This window comes from Bubalus kerabau, chromosome 4, assembly GCF_029407905.1.
Source record: "Bubalus kerabau isolate K-KA32 ecotype Philippines breed swamp buffalo chromosome 4, PCC_UOA_SB_1v2, whole genome shotgun sequence".
Taxonomy (NCBI): domain Eukaryota; kingdom Metazoa; phylum Chordata; class Mammalia; order Artiodactyla; family Bovidae; genus Bubalus; species Bubalus kerabau.
This window is the reverse complement of record NC_073627.1, coordinates 90,544,399-90,562,205: the sequence shown is the minus strand read 5'-3', so window position 1 is coordinate 90,562,205 and position 17,807 is coordinate 90,544,399. Positions and strand designations below refer to the sequence as shown.

At 40.7% G+C, this 17,807-nt stretch overlaps 1 protein-coding gene across 3 annotated transcripts in view; it reads left to right on the top strand.

Annotated features, from left to right (window-relative positions):
* Window positions 1-2,484: 2,484 nt before the first annotated feature.
* DENND4C (DENN domain containing 4C) overlaps window positions 2,485-17,807 on the top strand; it is a 119,023-nt gene continuing 103,700 nt past the window's right edge. Inside the window, exon 1 of one of the 3 annotated variants that reach the window (XM_055577955.1) lies at window positions 2,485-2,898. The gene's annotated coding sequence lies outside the window, so the exon portion shown is untranslated. The remainder of the gene's footprint in view (window positions 2,899-17,807) is intronic. The other 2 variants (XM_055577952.1, XM_055577953.1) reach the window with 2 other exon arrangements.

The following is a 17,807-nucleotide window of genomic DNA, read 5'->3' as shown; positions in this document are numbered from 1 at the left end:
TTTCCAGCCAGATAAGATACTGAGTGGAGAACAAAGAGAAGAGTGTGCTGGAGCTCCCTGTGGAGAGTGGAACACACTGAGTCATTTAGATACCATATGAATAAAGCAGATCTAGTGTTTGCTGATGTCATTCTTACTAAAAACTCTTTCTAAAACAATAAACTAAGAGTGCCTACAGGCACCAGGCCTTCAAACACTATGTTTTTGAGAATTCATTATGAGGGGTTGGAACGAAATAATTTGTTAATTTACAAGGTATGGATTATAGGAAATCTGGAGCAAGTTATTCTGTTTGGGAAAATAAAGAGCCATGAATTTAGTACTGTTGACCCCTGAACAACATGTGGGTTAGTGGTGCCAATCCCCTTGTGTAGTCCAAAATCTGCATATAACTTTACAGTCAGCCCTTCATATCTGCAACTCCACAACCGAGGATTCAACCAACTGCAGATCTTATAGTATTGTAGCAAGCACTTATTGGAAAAAATCCCCATATCAATAAATCTGCACAGTTCAAACCCACAGTTCAAACTGCAGTTGTTTGTCAACTGCAGTTCCTACTCAACTATGAAATCACCAAAACTGAGCCTGGGAGACTTCTACTAATAAGTAAGTTAAGAAACTTTGCTAGGCCTTAATTTCCCCATCTATTAAATGAGGTAATTAGACTAGACAATCTCTATAGTGATTCCCTTCAGCTCTTTTCAGCTCTGAAATTCCATGAAACAATTAAAACAACTTTCTTTTTATATAAAATTTCAAAAAGACATAAAATGCAGAGAACAACATAAGGAAACCTCAAGTACCAATCACTGCACTTCAACATAATGTCCAATTTTATTTTACCTCAACCCCTACTCACCTTCCTGCTCCCACTATTATCCTGAAGCAAATTTTAGACATCATATGAAAAATATTTTAATGATTCTCTTGGAGCAAAGATAGATTATAGACAACATATCACACAAGTTAGTCTCTCCACTTTTCCAAGATGCCTTCTCTTACTGCAGCTGTAAACACTGTCATTTAACTTGGCATTGCAGAATGCTAAGGATCACATGCTGAACCCAGGTACTCAGTAAAGGAGGAGTTACCTTTTTTTTTTCTTTTGCCCTGCAGGTGTAGCTTACGGGATCTTAGCTCCCCCAGCAGGGATTGAAGCCAGGCCCTTGGCAGTGAAAGCATGGATTTCCTAACCACAGATCCACCAGGTTAAGTCCCTAGTATAGAAAGACAAGAAGTTCACAAACTAATTCTGAAGTATTAGTTCCTTTGTAAACTTTTGACCAGATAGTCACTGTCAATGACTGGTTACCACTAGACTCAAAATGATTCCAACCTAGTATTAAGACATTTTTATTGCTGTGCATTTCTACTGAATCAACTCTTTACTGCTAACATGGTCAGGGAGATAGTTTCTGCACCCCATATATGCAATAAACGTTGGAAAAAAATTGTCAACAGGGCCCTCATGACCAAAGTTTAATCTCATACTTTTCAGCAAAAAAAAAAAAAAAGTCAAAAAACAGATTTAATGAGAAAGTAATTTCAGGAAAATGATCTCTGTGTGTGTGAATACTTATTAGATATTCACAAATCTTGTCAATTCTAATTCTGACCTGCCACGGAATCTAAGAAGTCACTCGCTTTTTTTTTTTTTGTCCAGAAGGTGAAAATGTTCTCCTAATTTGTTTTAAACCATTTGCTTCTTCCTGAATAACTAGCTGCTATTTTTTTCATGTATATATAATTGCATATATATAATTATTTCAGGACGTAGTCTACAACATCTCATAATTTTCATTAAGGGAACCGATCATGCATGCAGCCGTATATATAAGGAGGATACACTTTTAGGAGGCAGGAGCGGGCTGATGATTTAAACGAGAGATTTCCAAGTTCCAGGTTTCCATCCCCAAATCTCAGTCGAGGCAGCGACACCAAGCGCGGTCTAAGACTCTCCTGGGGCGCTGCAGCCGGGAAGGGCTTCGGGAAGCCACAGTCGGTGGGGCTCTCTCCTGTCCGGGAGGCCCCCAGTCATACGTGGAAATTCCAACTCCCACCCCGAGAAGGAAGCTTCTCGTCCAGAGACCCGTATCCCTCTCGACAGTATTCTCAGTGACTTTGAGCGACTCGGCGTCACTTTCCCCGCCTGTGAAAAGCCCGAAAGGAGCAGCCGCCACCTGCCCGAGGCCAAGGCAATAAAGCCACACCAAACTGCGAGTCTGAGCCCCGCAGGAAGGGGTGCAAAGCGGTGCCTTGAGCCTCTTCTCCCTGACTAGTTTCTGCTCGGGATCCGCAGGACGGACGCGGAGGAGGCGCTCTCTCAGGGTGCCGGCACCGGGACCGGGCACCCCGCGGGGTCGCGGATAGTGAGGGGGAGGAGCAGTGACCCCGCGGCCTCGGCCCTCTCCGGGGGCGGGGCTCGGGCGCTGCTCCGCCCCCCGCGCCCTCTTTTCCCCTCCCCTCCCCCACGCCCTTTTCTACCGCCCCCGCAGTAGGAAAGGGAGCGGGAGTGGGGGGGAAGGAAAGTGCTGTTGTATGGAAAGGGGCGGAAGGAGGCGGAGGAAAAAAGAAAAAGGGAACAGAAACATGGCCGTCAGCTGTCGGGGCAGCAGTGCAGCGCGTAGCTCCTAGGCAACCCGCTGCCCGCACGGCCGGCCTCCGGTGAGCCGAGGCGCCAGCGCGAGCTCGCGCTCCAGGCCGTTACCCCTCGCTGCAGGAGGCGCCCCTGGAGACCCAGCCCGGGAGCCGGCGCAGGCGCAGACCAGGCGGCGGTGGCCGCGGGAGCCAGTCCCCCGCCCTGCTCTGCCGAGAGAGACCAGGCCCGAAGCCGGCGCTTTCATGCCCCAGGAAGGGGCTGTGCTCGGGTGGCGCTGAAGGAAGATCGGGCAGCAGGTGAGTGTGCGGCAGAGGACCTTTGGCGGAGGAACCCTGCGCCGCGCCTCGGGCCGCCCCGAGCTTCCGGGCCGGGAGGGCGCTGGGCAGGTAGCGACTCGGAGGGCTGAGTTCCGACGGCCGGCCTGCGGGGGGTCGCCCGGGAGGCGGAGAGTGGAGAGGGCTGGCATTCCTGGCCTAGTTTCTCTGCGGTTTGCGGGGGCGGGGAGTCCCCAGGAGCCAGCGGGGTATGATGCGGGGAGAGGCCCCGCCGGGAAGGGCCTCCCCGCGCAGCCGCCCGGGCTTCGGAGAGCCACTGCTGTGGAAGGAAGCGCGAGGGGTCTGGGCCCTGGGGACCGCCAAGGGGACCGCGCGTGGGTGGGGATGGGGGAAGGGGCGAGGACGGGGGTTCTCGAGGGCTTTGCGGCGGAGTGGGTGAAGAGCCGAGATCGGGGGTCTGGAGCGGGGTCTGGGGCCAGGGCGGGGGGAGAACTCGTGACCTGGGCAGGTGTCGCAGGTGAATTGAGGACATCTCCTCTGCCTTACCGTGGCGGATCCTCAGGGCTTCTTTGTTGGCGATGACTTTTAGGAAAGTGACTAAACACAAATAAAACCAACTAATGAGCCCCTAATGCTGACTCTTGTAAAGAGCTGTAACTTTTCTACATTGAAGATGCTATCATCTATCTGCCCTCCCATTCCCCCCGGTTTTCTGCTTCATAAACTTTATCCTCCGAAAGACGGTGCCTCGTCAGGATAAATAAATGAGCCAAGCTTTAAACAATGCCCCCCCCCCCATTACCTGTTTGTTTAACACTGGCAAATTTAGGTCAGTTACCGAAGTTACTTGTGCAAATGTGAGGAAAAGTCATCTCCAGTAATAAGCCCTCAGCTGTCTGTGTGTTTTGCTTCTGAGAAATTGTCAAGCCTTGTAGTTGGGTAATTGATTTACTGAACCATCTTAATTGTGTGCGAACTCAAGAAGTTCTCGCTAGACCCTAATTTAAAGTAGGGGTAGGTTTTCCCTTCCGGTCTCTTGGTTTAGAAGATGAAGGGTGTGGTAAGGAGAGAATGTTAGTGCTAAGGCGCTAAGTTTTCTATAAATGTTACGTTTGAGGTGATCATGTGTATTAAGCTTTCCGAAATTAAGAGAATTGTATGATTTTTATGTGTACACGTGACACGAGCAAAACTGAAGGAAGGAAAACTTCATCTCAGCACTGAAGGATACCTATTCTTTTATCAGTATTACCATGACAAAAAAAACCCGTCGCTTTTATTTTATGCCCTGTATTACTGTTGAAAATTTGATAAACTGCTTCTTGGTGTGAAACTGGAATTCAAAAATGAACTTAGATTTGTATTCGGGAGGTTTATCTGCTTCACCTTTAAATTTGCTTTGACTCGTTTTTCTAGTAATGTCAAACTCGATCCACACTTTCCCCTCATTGGTGTCTCCTGTGGCCATTTTGCCGAATAGTTGATTAGGATTATATTATTTACCGATAATGTGGCAGTTCACTTTGTCCGTAGTACCTCACTAACTGTACTACTGTTTAGACTTGCATGATGGAAAAGCTATGATGTTAGAAATTTTGAAGTTGTAAGGTTGGAGTCATTTACTCGTGTGTAATTTGTAAATGAGTGCATTATGTTGTTGAGAGTAAATATAGTATTTTGTAGTTTAGACTTGAGCTTTCAGCTGGAGAAATTGGCAGTAGAGTTGGTGTGTGGAGACTGATTTTAAAATGCAACATGTTTTAAATTACAAGGGACTGCAGTGGTGTGTGTAAGCTGTAACAATTCATTGTGCCAGATTTGGAAGGTTATTTGGTTGAGGCAGCTCTGTAAGGAAACATGTTAAGTATCTGCAATAAAAGCTGGTTTGTAGCGATAGACAAGGGATTTTGCATGGTAAATAATAACCGAAGGATGCACCTTTCCTCTGTCAGTTGAGACCAAAACATATCATGTTTTCATTGGAGTTTCCTGCTAAGACAGATACTGATTTTTGCATTGCATTTGCTGCTCAGTTTGAAAGTTAGGTTTCAGTCTTATTCTTGCAACTTAAATACAGGTTGTAAAGTAAAAAGGAAAGCTGCTGAGTTAGGGGCAGGTTGTCTCATTTCGTCTTTTTGATTTGCAGATGGAATTTGTTTTAATTTGTATTTCCAATATAATCTATCATCTGAAACTTAGATATTAAAGGTAAATAAGCTTTTATAGTACATGAATTAAAATTTTGACTTCTGTATGCTGGTACCACAAGTTGTATCTCCTCTTCAAAATTGTCAGTTTGATATACTTACAGTAATAGGACACCTTGTTGGAACTGGAGAATCATTTGAAAGAATTAAAACTTGGGGAATGAGTTTGTATAGTATAGCTGGTATAAAATGGTAAGTCTGTGGCATCAGATTGTAGGAAATTCCAAAATCCAGTAACTTCATATTTGAAATTTAAAATTTAAATTTTAGTTAATAGATTTATTTAGTGTTATTTGTGGGGGAAAATTAGGTACTTTTTAAACTTAAAATTTTTTCTAAATTTATGTCAGTGTGTAATACATGAGTAAGTAAATGTAATAGAATTCTCTTTGTGTGGTATTTGAAAACTAACATGGTGCTACATATTGCTATATTTTATGGTTTTGTATAGTAGTAGTCCAAAGTTTACTATCACAGTTTATTTAACCAGTATTCTATCTTTTTAATATTTTAGTAATTCCACGTTTTCAGTCATAAAATAATGCTATAATGAAATCTTTTTGCTAGTATGATGGTCCCACCCACATTAAACTTTTGAAAATGTAGCCATTCTTTGTGCTCCTTCCTTTGCAGTGGATCATGAGGGGTCTCACAATATGGTATTTGAGGAATGAAAGCAAGGTGAAAACTGGATGTGCATCTGGGACTTGAACTCATTGGGTAGAGATCAAAATATAATTCATCTCTGTTACTGATTTGCTGCAAGTTTCTGTAATAATTCTGTTTTATTTTTCAATATAATAAAATTCTTAACTCTCATAGTAATATTTGGGGCATAAATATTTCTAACTGGACCTAATTTCAGCCAAATTTAATATTTGCAAATACATATTTATAATCATTTGACTTACAGAATAGTTATTTTATGTTTTTTTTTTAATATTTGAAATATTTTAAAGGATTCTTTGACTCTCATTTGTCAAATGTGTGGTTCCTTTGTTTCTTAATTTAGGGATGCTTAGATTCTGAAAGCATAAATGTTAGGAGTCTCTGTTTAATTGTAGAAACAAGTCTCTATTAAATAGGTACTATGCTATCTGCCGGAGAAGGCAATGGCACCCTACTCCAGTACTCTTGCCTGGAGGATCCCATGGACGGAAGAGCCTGGTGGGCTGCAGTCCCTGGGGTCACTGGGAGTCAGACACGACTGACCGACTTCACTTTCACTTTTCACTTTTCATGCATTGGAGAAGGAAATGGCAACCCACTCCAGTATTCTTGTCTGGGGAATCCCAGGGACGGGGGAGCCTGGTGGGCTGCCGTCTATGGGGTCGCACAGAGTCCGACACGACTGAAGCGACTTAGCAGCAGCAGCAGCAGCATGCTATCTGCTAGGGAAAAAAAGATGAATAACATACAGTCTGCCTGTTAAAGTCTAGCAGGATAAACATGCTAGTCTTGTAGACAAGCATCCACATCATGACAAACCTAGAATAGAGGAAACGATGCTGTTGTAGCAGAAAGAAATACCTAGGTGTTTTTGGTGTGGATTAAATATAGTTTATATAGAAGACATTTGACTTAAAACTCAAAGATATGAAAGGCACAAAGTAGTGAAAGAATGTGATGGGCTTTATTAAAATGCAAGTAATTTAGTCTTGGGGCACAGGTAATTTTGAAGGGAAGTGGGGAGTAAGCTAGAGGGGTAAATAGGAACTATGTCATGAAGAATCTTAAAAGTCAGATAGGAAATTAAGACCATAGACACTGTAGGGAACAGGGAGTCATTTAATGATTTTAAGGTGTTCAGTATCTGGCTCAGTAGTGAAGGATGCATTGGGAAAGCAGCTTGAGTGAGACTGCACGTTCAGCAGCTGGAAGATCTTGTAGGCATCTGCATGAGAATTGAGAACAGCAGTGGTGGGGATGAAAGAAAGTGGGTAGAACTGAAAACTGCAGACATTTTCCTCTGCTTGAAAAGCCCTACCTCTGTCCTTGCCTACTGGGCACCTGTCATACCAGCCTACTTTTAGATTCCTTCCCTCAGAGCCTTCGTGTGTACTATTCCATTTACCTGTTACTTTTCTGAGAGGTCTTTTCCATTTCTTTTCTTTTCTTTCTGTTTGGCCATGCAGCATGGCTTGTGGGATATTAGTTCCCTGATCAGGCATTGAATCCGGGCTCATGGCAGTGAAAGCGCTCAATCTTAACCACTGGATTGCCAGGGCATTCTCCTGAGAGGTCTTTTCTGATTACACTGTCTAGTTAGATCAAGAGAGATCAGTTATTATCTTAGCACCTTGTTATTTTATTCTGTAGAGTTTAATTTTTCTTCCTCCCTCCCCTCCCTCCCTTGCTTCATATTAGTGCTGCTTACTGGTTTGGAGGTTATGTGCAATCTGATTCCTTTCTATTTTTTTTTTTTTTTAACTGTGGGTCTGTTTCTGGTCTTTTATGTTCCTTTGGTCTAAATGTCTATCCTTATGCCAATATTGTATTGTCTTCATTGCTGTTTCTTTATAGCAAATCTTGCAATCAGTTAGTATTTATTTTTTACCTTTTTTTTTCTTATCAAAACTGTTTTGGTTACTTTATATCCTTAGCATTTTCTTATAAGTTGTAGAATAAACTTGTCACTTTCTACAAAAAGCACTGATGGGGAGAATTGACATCTCATTAATAGTTTTCTGGTACTTTAATATGGCATAACTTTTCTTTATTTAAATATCTTTAGTTTAGTTTTTTTTTTTTTTCCAGTGTTTTATGATTTTCATTTTATAGGTCATGCTCATATTTTGTTCAGTTTATCCCCAGGTATTTCTTGTTTTTTGATACTATTGTCAGTGATACTGTATTTTAAATTTTATTTTTCCAATTGTTTGATAGTATATAAAAATGCAATACAAAGTTAACTTTGTAGTCTTGTCTTACTAAATTAGCTTAAATTTTTTTTTTAATTTATTTTTGGCTACGCTGGGTCTTTGTTGCTTTGCGGGGGCTTTTCTCTAATTGTTGAGAGGGCTTTTCTCTAATTGTTGAGAGGGCTTTTCTCTAATTGTTGTGAGTGGGGGCTGCTGTTCATTGTGTGGCGTGGGCTTCTCACTGTGGTGGCTTCTCTTGCTGCGGAGCACAGGCTCTAGGCACATGGGCTTCGGTAGGTGGCAGCACACAGGCTCAGTAGTTGTAGCTTGATGACCCTAGCGTGCACAGGCTTCAGTAGCTGTCACGCATGTGACAACTGAGTTGCTCTGAGGCAGGTAGAATCATCCTGGACGAGGGATTAAACCCATGTCCCCTGCATTGGCAGGCAGATTCTCATCCATTGCATTACCAGGGAAGTCCATAAATTAACTTTTCAGTTCTAGTAGCTTTTGTGTATATTCCTTAGGATTTTCTTTTCTTAAAATAATGTTATTTATTTCATTTTTGGCTGTGCTGGGTCTTCGTTGTTGCACGGGCTTTTCTCGCGTTGCAGAGAGTGGGGGCTACTCTTTGTTGCAGTGCGGGGGCTTCTCATTGTGGTGGCTTCTCTTGTTGTGGAGCAGGGGCTCTCGGGCATGCAGGTTTCAGTAGTTTTAGTTCCCAGGCTCTAGAGCACAGGCTCAATAGTTAATGGTGCACAGGCTTAGTTGCTCCATGGCATGTGGGATCTTCCTGGATCAGGGATCGAACCTGTGTCTCCTGCATTGGCAGGCAGATTCTTTACCACTGAGCCACCAGGGAAGCCCCCTTAGGATTTTCTTGGTACAGAATCATAATGTCTGCAGAGAAAACCAGTTTTGCTCCTTCATTTCCAATCAGTATTCTTTTAGTTTTTTCTTGCCTTATTGCACTGGCTAGATTAGTGATTTAACTTCTATGCAGAGTACATCATGAGAAATGCTGGACTGGAAGAAGCACAAGCTGGAATCAAAATTGCCGGGAGAAATATCAATCACCTCAGATATGCAGATGACTCCACCCTTATGGTAGAAAGTGAAGAGGAACTAAAAAGCCTCTTGATGAAGGTGAAAGTGGAGAGTGAAAAAGTTGGCTTAAAGCTCAACCTTCAGAAAATGAAGATCATGGCATCCGGTCCCATCACTTCATGGGAAATAGATGGAGAAACAGTGGAAACAGTGTCAGACTTTATTTTTTTGGGCTCCAAAAATCACTGCAGATGGTGACTGCAGCCATGAAATTAAAAGACGCTTATTTCTTGGAAGGAAAGTTAGGACCAACCTAGACAGCATATTCAAAAGCAGAGACATTACTTTGCCAACAAAGGTCCATCTAGTCAAGGCTATGGTTTTTCCTGTGGTCATGTATGGATGTGAGAGTTGGACTGTGAAGAAGGCTGAGCGCCGAAGAATTGACGCTTTTGAACTGTAGTGTTGGAGAAGACTCTTGAGAGTCCCTTGGACTGCAAGGAGATCCAACCAGTCCATTCTGAAGGAGATCAGCCCTGGGATTTCTTTGGAAGGAATGATACTAAAGCTGAAACTCCAGTACTTTGGCCACCTCATGTGAAGAGTTGACTCATTGGAAAAGACTCTGATGCTGGGAGGGATTGGGGGCAGGAGGAGAAGGGGATGACAGAGGATGAGATGGCTGGATGGCATCACTGACTGAATGGACGTGAGTCTGAGTGAACTCTGGGAGTTGGTGATGGACAGGGAGGCCTGGCGTGCTGCGATTCATGGGGTTGCAAGGAGTCGGACACGACTGAGCGACTGAACTGAACTGAACTGAGATTAGTGATGTTCACTAGAAATAATGTAAGCCATGAGTGTAATTTTAAGTTTTCTAGTAGCTCCACACTAAGAAGTAACAAAAACTGTCATTAAATTTAATAACATTTTTTATTCCACTGTGTCCAGAATGTTAACATGTGTAGTAGTTTCCCTAGAGTAGCCACAAACCACGTGATTTAATTAGCAGGTTTATTCTTTCACAGTTTTGGAAAATCTTAAGTGTAAAATCAAGGTGTTGGCAGGAACATGCTCCCTCTCAAGACTCAAGAAAGAATCCTTCCTTGCCTTTTACTACTTTGGTGGTTGTTGGCAAGTCATAGATATCAGACTGTTTGGATTTTCTGTCCTTACGTCAATTTTGTAATTTGTGTCTTTAAAAAATTGTCCTTTTCATCTATGTTGTTGAATTTATTGGCATGCAAGTGTTTATAACTTTCTCTTGTTATTTTTTAAATGTCTAATGATGTGCTTTCATGGTAATGATCATTTCTCATTGGTAATTTCTGCTTCCTGATTTTTTTCCTGATTTAGAGGCATTGATATCTATTGCTTGTCCATTTTCAATTTTATTGATTTCTCCTCTTTTTATTTTTTCCTCTACATACTCTTGACTTAATTTGCTTTTTTTCCCCTAGCATCCTAAGGTGGACACTCAGATTACTGATTGAAAAACTTTCCTCTTTTCTAATATAATTAGTAAAATAGGTAAAATTTAGAAAAATTTTCTATTTTATTTTTATATAGAATTTTTATTCATTTATTTACTATTTTTTGCTCTGCTGGGTCTTTATTGCTGTGCATGGGTTTTCTCTAGCTTCGACAAGTGGGGGCTATCCTGTAGTTCGGTGCACAGGCTTCTCATTGCAGTGGCTTCTCTTGTGGAGCTGGAGCTCTAGGGTTTGGGAGATTCTGTAGTGGCAGCTCACAGGCTCTAGAGTGCAGGCCCAGTGGTTGTGGCACACGGGGCTTAGTTCCCCTGTGACTTGTGAAATCTTCCCAAATCAGAGATGGAACCCATGTCCCCTACATTGGCAGGTGGATTTGTAACCATTGGACCACCAGAGAAGTCCAAGAATTTCCTTTTAAACACTGCTTTAGCTGCATCTCACAAATTGATTTCTGTTATTTTCATTTGGGCTTCCCAGGTGGCGCTCTGGTAAAGAATCTGCCTGCCAGTTCAGGAGACACACGAGACATGGGTTCAATCCCTGGATTGGGAAGAGCACCTGGAGTAGGAAATGGTACCCCATTCCAGTATTCTTGCCTGGAAAATAGTATAGGCAGATAACCTGGCAGGCTACAGTCTATGCAGCTGTAAAGAGTCGAACACAGCTAAGGGACTGAACACACATACATTTTCATTTAGTTCAAATATTTTCTAATTTCTCTTACAGTTTCTTTTTGATTCATTGATTTATTGATGATGTAGAAGAGTGTTGTTTAGTTTTGAAATTTAATTGCATGTTCTGTGTGTTTTATATGGGCTTCCCCAGTGGCTCAGAGGCAAAGATCCTGCCCGCAGTGCAGGAGATTCAGGTTCAGTTCCTGGGTCAGGAAGACCCCTGGAGGAGGAAATGGCAAGCCACCTCAGTATCCTCCCCTGGAAGTTGCATGGACAGAGGAGCTACAGTCCATTAGGTCACAGAGAGTTGGACACGACTGAGCGATGACAGTGACTCTGTATGTTTGATAATATTTTCAAATTTATTCAGGCTTGTTTTATGGACCAGCATATGGTTTATCTTAGTGAATGTTCTGTATGTACTTGAAACAATTTTGGATTTTGCTGTTGTTGGAGTATTCTATAACTAATTGTGTGAAGTTAGTTGATGCTGCTGCTGCTGCTAAGTCGCTTCAGTCGTGTCCGACTCTGTGCGACCCCATAGAGGGCAGCCTACCAGGCTCCCCGTCCCTGGGATTCTCCAGGGAAGAACACTGGAGTGGGTTGCCATTTCCATCTCCAATGCATGAAAGTGAAAAGTGAAAGTGAAGTCGTTCAGTCATGTCCGACTTCGCAACTCCATGGACTGCAACCTACCAGGCTCCTCCGCCCATGGGATTTTCCAGGCAAGAGTACTGGAGTGGGGTGCCATTGCCTTCTCCGAAGTTAGTTGATAGTGTTCTTCAAATTTAAGTATCCTTCTGATTTTCTGTGTACCTGTTGTATGAATTACTGAATGAGAGTGTTGAATCCTCTTTAATTATGAATCTGTTTATTTCTTCTTTAATTTCTGTTAGTTTTTGCTCCATGTACTTTAATGCTCTCTTGTGAGACATGTACATGTTTAGGATTCTTATGTCTTAATGATTTAACTTTTAGTGTTATTATGAAATGTTTATTTTTATCTCTGCTCCCAAGTCTGCCTGTTATTAATATGACCACTCTGGCTTTCTTGTGATTAAAATGTACATGATATATATTTTTGCATCCTTTAAAAAAATACTTTATTTTTAAGAACAGTTTTGCATTTACAGAGAGTTCTCTATATCCCAGACCCAGTTTCTTAACATCTTATACTAGTATATTGTATTTGTTACAATTAAATGAACCAGTATTGATACATTATTATTAACTAAAGTCTCTAGTTTATTCAGATTTCCCCAGTTTTTAACTAAAGTCCTTTTTTCTGTTCGAGAATCCCGCCCAAATACAACTTTATTAGATTTAGTTGTGTCTCCAGACTACTTTTGAGTGTAGCAGTTTCTTAGATTTTCCTTGTTGCTGATGACTATGACAAATTTGCCAAGTACCAGTCAAATGTTTTGTAGGATGTCCCTCTATTGGAATTGTTCTGAGTGTTTTTTTCAAGGTTAGATTGAGGTTATATGTTTTTGTGAGGAAGGTTGCAGAGATAAAGCCCCATTACAACATCTCAAGAGTACATATTATCAGCATGACTTCTTTCATTTGTTTATTTGGCTGTGCTGGTGTTAATTGTAGCACATGGGACTTTGGTCTTCACTGCAGCGTACATGATCTTTCAGTTGTGGCACGCAAACTCTTAGTTGCTGCATGAGGAGTCTAGTTTCCTGACCAGCGACTGAACCTGGGCCCCCTGCATTGGGAGCATGGAGTTTCTCTCTCAGCCACTGGACCATCCAGGAAGCGCCTTGACGTGTGATTTTGGTGTCGGTCATGACTACTTGGCTGATGCAGTGTTTGTCATGTTCTCCACTGTAAAGTTACTCTCTTCCCCACTTCCATTCTGTACTCTTTGAAGAAGTCACTAAGCTCCTCCCACACATAAGGAGTAGGGGATTACACACTCTTTGAGGACAGAGTATTTGCTTGAGTTATTTAGAATTTTTTGCATTGAGAGAGTGGTCTCTTTTCCTTCATTCATTTATTCATACCAATTTGTATCAGGATGGACTTACAGATACTTATTTTATACTTCGAGTTATAATGCAGTCTTACCTTATTTGCTCAAATTGTTCTGACCTCAGCAATTGGGAGCTGTCTTAGTGACTTTAGTTGACTGCTGTGCTCCTTTGACACACACCCTTAAGTGTGGGTTTGCTGTTGCTCTTGTCTGTTTGCATGTTTGTTAATTCTGGTGCTAAAAAAATGCTCCAGGTTCATTTATTTTTCCACTTTGTTTTTTAAAATTTTTTCTCAAAAATTTTCAACTGAAATATAATTGATTTGTAGTATTGTATTAGTTCTTGGTGTAGAGCAAAATGATTCAGTAGTGTGTATGTGTGTATACACTGTATACATACATATATATATATTCTTTTTCAGATTCTTTTTTCTTATATAGGTTTTTACAAAATATTGATTATAGTTCCCTGTGCTATACAGTAGATCCTTGTTGGTTATCTATTTTATATATTGTATATAAAGTCCTTTATTTTGTATTAGTAATGTGTATATATTGGGGCTTCCCTTGTAGCTCAGATGGTAAAGAATCTGCTGCAGTGTGGGAGACTCGTGTTTGATCCCTGGGTCAGGAATAGCCCCTGGAGAAGGGAATGGCTACCCACTCCAATATTCTTGCCTAAAGAATTCCATGGACAGAGGAGCCCTGGTGAGCTACAGTCCATGGGGTTGCAAAGAACCGGACACAACTGAGTGACTAACACTTCATTTCACTTGAATTCAGTGTATATATGCTACTCCCAAACTCCTAATGTATCCCTCCACCCCCCTGCCACCTTTGGTAACCGTAAGTTTATTTTCTATGTCTGTGCAGACTTATTCTGTGTAGAGGTTTCCTCTGCTTTATGAAAGTAGAGTGTTCCTATGAAACCTTTCATAAACCAGTACGGTATAAAACAAACAATTACCTTAGGACACATCTTGCTAACGATTGTGCACAATAAATTTAGATGAAGCACAGATGCTTTTAGACACAGTTCAGAGCTACGTCAGCTTGATGCTGATATGCTGAGTGTAGTTACTGGGGAGGGAGTTTGTTCAGGCTTTTCTCCCTCCTCTGCTTGGGGCCTGCTGCCTTTAAAATTGCTTGCTGCAAAACAAATGCCATCCTATTTGCTCTTCACCTCTTTCCATAAAAGTGTGTGTGTGTGTGTGTGTTTTCAGATTTCCTTTGGATTAGCAAAAACCAGGTGCTTATATATGTCTTTTGTAAAAGTGAAGTGGCATAAAGCAAACTTTTGAAAAGCAAGGGATACCTGTATTTCCTGTTCCAATCCTATAATCATTTCTTCAAGAAGCCTTGGCTCCTTCTATTGGAAAATAGCGTTAGAAATCAAGATCTAGGTACTAGGTGTGCCGATTGCAGTGGGGTGTCCTTACTTCTAGGTCTTCTTAGTTGATTGAGCAAGGAAATACACTTGTGTATATTAACCTATTGTATACCTATGTCTGTGACTCTACCTATATGTCACAATCTGTATTTATATTAAACTAAATGAGTTCATAGTGAGCTCCAACTTTAGTCCATTATTACATGGATACTTCCCCCCTTGTCTCTCTGTAAATTTCTACTTAGTGAAAAAATGTGGCTTCCACCATCTGTCATCCATTTATGTAATTGTTCAGTACCAGTATACATGTATAACAGTATCAGAACTGTTAACTCATAGCCCTGTGTGAAACCGTTTTTATCAGCTAGAGTGCCTGTTTGCAGTTCCTGTTGCTTTTAGTTTTAAAGACTGTACTCATTTCTAAAGTTACTTTGGCTAGCATCTTGCCCTCCACACCCCACAAACCTAACCCCTTCAGTGAAATTGTTTGATACATTTTTAATGTTCTCATGACCTACTCCATATTCCTTCAGGGTATCCCATGACGTCCTCACTGGATTTAATAATTTTGCATACATTAAAATTCACTCTCTGTGCTCTAAAGTTGTGTGAATTTTGACAAATGCTTAATGTCAGTATCTACCATTACAGTATCAGATTGAATAGTTTTACATCTGTGAGAATCCCACACTTCAACTCTTCAACCCTCTTTGCCAAAACCCCACAGCCCTGGAAACCGCTGATCTCTTTACTGTTTCTGTAGTTTTGACTTTTCCAGAATGTCATGTAAAAAGGATCATATAAAAAACAGCCTTTTCGGACTGGCTTCTTTTGCTTTGCAATATGCATTTAAGGTTCCTCCAAGTTTTTTTATGGCTTGATAGCTCATTTATCACTGAATATATTATGTTTTTGTTTGATTTGTTTTTTAATCTATTCACCTATTGAAGGACTTTTTCTTTGCTTCCAGTTTTTGGTGATTATGACTAAAGCTGCTGTCAACATTATATGTAGGTTTTATATGGATGTATGTTTTCAAATCGGTTGCTTAAGTACCTAGGAGTGTGATTGCTGGTACAATCACACTCTTTACAAGGAGCTTGCAAGGATTGTAAGCTTATGTCTAGCTTTGTAAGAAACTGTTAAACTGTCTTTCAGAGTGGCTGTTCCATTTTACTTTCCCATGAGCAATGATTGGAAGTTTCTCTTCGACATCCTTTTCAGGATTCAGTATTGTCAATTTTTAAAAAATTGTTAGCCATTTAAATGAAACTCAAAGTGAAAGTCGCTTAGTCATGTCCGACTCTTTGCGACTCCATGGACTGTAGCCTGCCAGGCTCCTTTGTCCATGGAATTATTCAGGCAAGAATACTTTAATGGGTAGCCTTTCCCTTCTCCTAGGGATCTTCCCAACCCAGGGATTGAACCCAGGTCTCTTTCATTGCAGGCGGTTTCTTTACTGTCTGAGCCACCAGGGAAGCCCATTTTAATAGGTCTATATTATTGCATCTCATTATTTCAGCTTGCATTTCTCTAGTGACTAAATAGGTTGAGCATTTTTTCATATACATATTTGCCATGTGTATATATTCTTTGATAATGTGTATGTGCTGATCTTTCACCCATTTCCTAATTGGATTGTCTGTTTTCTTATTGTTTAGTTCTCTGTGTTTTTGCTGTATTTTGGATATTAGCTCTTTATCAGATATGTCTTTTGCAAATATTTTATCTCACTCTGTGGCTTGTCTTTTCATTCTTTTTGTCTTTAGCTGAGCACAGGTTTTTAGTAAAGTCTACCTTGTCTGTTTTTCTTGGATTGTGCTTTTGGTGTTGTATCTAAAAATTCATTGCCAAACCAGAGATCACATAGCGATTTCTGCCTGTATTTTCTTCTACAAGTGTTATAGTATTGCATTTTATATTTGGTCTGTGATTCATTTCGAATTATTCTTATAGAAAGTATAAGGTCTCAGTCTTGTTGCATATGGAAATCTAACTTTTCCACTTGTACTTGTTGAAGCTGTCTTTTCTCCTTTGAATTGTCTTTGCTCCTTTGTCCAGTCAGTCATTTTTTAAATGGTATTTTTAATGCATTTGTGTCTTTGTATTTAAAGCCTATTTCCTGTAGATAGCTTAGAGTTGAGTCTTACATTTTTATATCTGGTCTAATAATTTTTGCCTTTATTTAGGAGTGTTTAGACCACTTGATAATTTGCTTTTCAAAGTAGGCTTTATTGAGATATAACTTATACACCATAAAATTCACCTATTTAAAAGGTTCAATTCAGTTGTTCTTAGAATATTTAGAGTTTTACAGCCATTGGCATAATCTTATTTCGAGCGTTTTCATCATTTTGGAAAGAAATCTTTGTCCATTCATGATCACTATCCAGCCCTCATCTCTCCCACCCCAGCCCTAGGCAGCCACTAATCTATTTTTTTGTCTCTGTAGTTTTGCCTATTCTGAACATTTTGTATAAATAAAGTCATATAGTATTTGATTTCTTATGACTGGCTTCATTACAGGGTAATATTTTTGAGGCTCATGTTGTTATATATATATCAGTATTTCCTTAAAAAAAAAAAAAAAATTGTGGTGAGACTTTCCTGGTGATCCAGGGACTAAGGCTCCAGGCTCCCAGTACAGAAGGCTCAGGTTCAATCCCTGGTCAGGGAACTAGATCCCATGTGCCACAAGTGAAAAAAAAGATCCTGGGCCCCACAACTAAAGATTCTGCATGCCACAGGGAAGAGCAGGGATACTGAGTGCCACAACCAAGACTTGACGCGGCCAAACAAGTAAATAAATAAGTAACAATATTTTCTTAGAAATTATTTAAAAATTGTGTCATAACTCCTATAATGTAAAATTTATCATATTAACAACTTAAAAATCTATTAATACAATGCAGTGACATTTACTATATTCTCAGTGACATGCAACTGTTATCACTGTCTAGTTCCAGAATGTTTTTTATCACTCTGAAAGGAAACCTTTTTTCCTTTAAGCAGTCACTCCCCATTCCCTTTCCCCCTCCCTCCTCTTCCTGACAACCACTAGTCTTGCTTTCTCTGTAGATTTGCTTGTTCTGGATATTTATTGTAAATGGAATAGTACAATGTGTGACTTCCATGTCTGGGCTTCTTTCATTTAGCATAATGCCTTCTAGATTAATCCACGTCACAGCATGAATCAGTAGTACTTCATTCCTTGTATGGCTGAATAATACTCCATTGCATGGAAATGCCACATCATGACTTGATGGACATTTGGGTT